This window comes from Gallus gallus, chromosome 2 (genome assembly GCF_016699485.2).
Source record: "Gallus gallus isolate bGalGal1 chromosome 2, bGalGal1.mat.broiler.GRCg7b, whole genome shotgun sequence".
NCBI lineage: Eukaryota > Metazoa > Chordata > Aves > Galliformes > Phasianidae > Gallus > Gallus gallus.
Genome location: NC_052533.1, coordinates 116,798,179 through 116,799,713, shown reverse-complemented (window position 1 = coordinate 116,799,713; position 1,535 = coordinate 116,798,179).

Here is a 1,535-nt window from a genome sequence, read left to right as displayed (position 1 = left end):
TGAGCCCTTCCGAGGACGGGGCTGGTTACGGGGTGATCGCTGTTTGAAACCCAGATTATTTTCTGATGGGAAAACCCCGTTCTTTAAATCTTCAACTCAACAGGCTCCTTCTGTCACAAAGTTTTCTTTAATTATTAAAATACATCGTTAAGGCGGTTTTCTTTGAGGCTCTCAGGAACATGGTGTTGCGTCTAGATTGCAAAGAGAGGAGTCGTTAGCATTGACTTTGAGCTGCAAAACACTTCGGTGATTACATACGCAGTAGCGAAATGCATTAGGAGTAGCAGCGCTGGACAGTTGCTGCCTTGGAATGCTCACACTTTCCATAGTCTTTTTAGAAAGCCAAACTAAAGCTGTAAGGAGAGGAATCAGTCATTCAGCACTGCAAGAAGTATAGTTCTCCTCTTTTTCTAAAAAGAGAATGTGGTGTGTGGAAAGTCCCTACGAAACAATTTCCAGATTAGAGCTGTTTGTTCTCTGCCAAAAGCTGTGTAAGCATGAACCGTAATGAGTGTAGCTGTGGGATCACAGAGCAGCCACGGAGCAGGTAGGCTGTCTGCAGCAGAAAGCGTGGGGCAGGAGGGCACCGTATACGGAAATGCTCCTACATGAGGGCGGACTGCAGCTCATAGGGGCAGCTACCTTCTGAAAGCTGCTCTGGATACCCCCAGACCAACCATCTTGTCTTAGTTCAGTGTAAGGTAAAACACAAAACTCTTCGTGTCCTTGAACAAACTTGGAAGAAGTACGGATTGCTCTTTATGAATGGTTCAGCAATCTTCATCTCCCAGGCAGTACCCTCTTGAAGAATGCGTAATAGCATCAACAGCAATGTTTACCAGTCTTGGAAGCATAGACTAAATCACTGGTTCTCATCAGCTGTGTTATTTATTCCAGGCTTGGTGTTTCGCTTCTGATTTACTTCATTATCTGCATGACAACTGAGTCATGAAAAGGGTAGGAAGGAATAGGAGGCAGATCATTGTAAGGCTCTGCCTGGCAGCTCCCATCCCTGTGTGCAAGGTGAGGGGAAGGCTCCTTGGCAGCAGAGTTTATACATCTTTGGAGGTCATTGGAAGAGTTCTTTGAGTCAGCTGGGAGCTGGGGACCTCCTATGTCCTCTGCATTTAGGGAATCTTGGGCTATTTTCTCTGTGTCTTTCATTCAGTGATTTAGGTACAGTATCCATAATATTATTGCTCAAAATAAACTTTCCTTCTAGATTTAGAGAGAAGAGAGAAGTATAAAATTAAGAGATAAAGCAGGATTAAGAGGCTTGAGTTTTCCTTCCTCTCTTTTCTGCTCTTCATCTTTTGGTGTGCGTTTGGATACAGCAGTCAGCACATAACACTGATTTCTCAAATGTCTGCATGCTTTTAATGCTATTTCATATTTTTTAACCTGTTTGTGGCACAGCATCCCTTCCCACTGTCTCCAAGTGCTAACCCCACTTCACGACCATGGGAACTATAGCAAGAAGTTCACCTTCAATTTCTATGAACTGGGACAAGATATCCCTGTCCCAGAATGGAAAA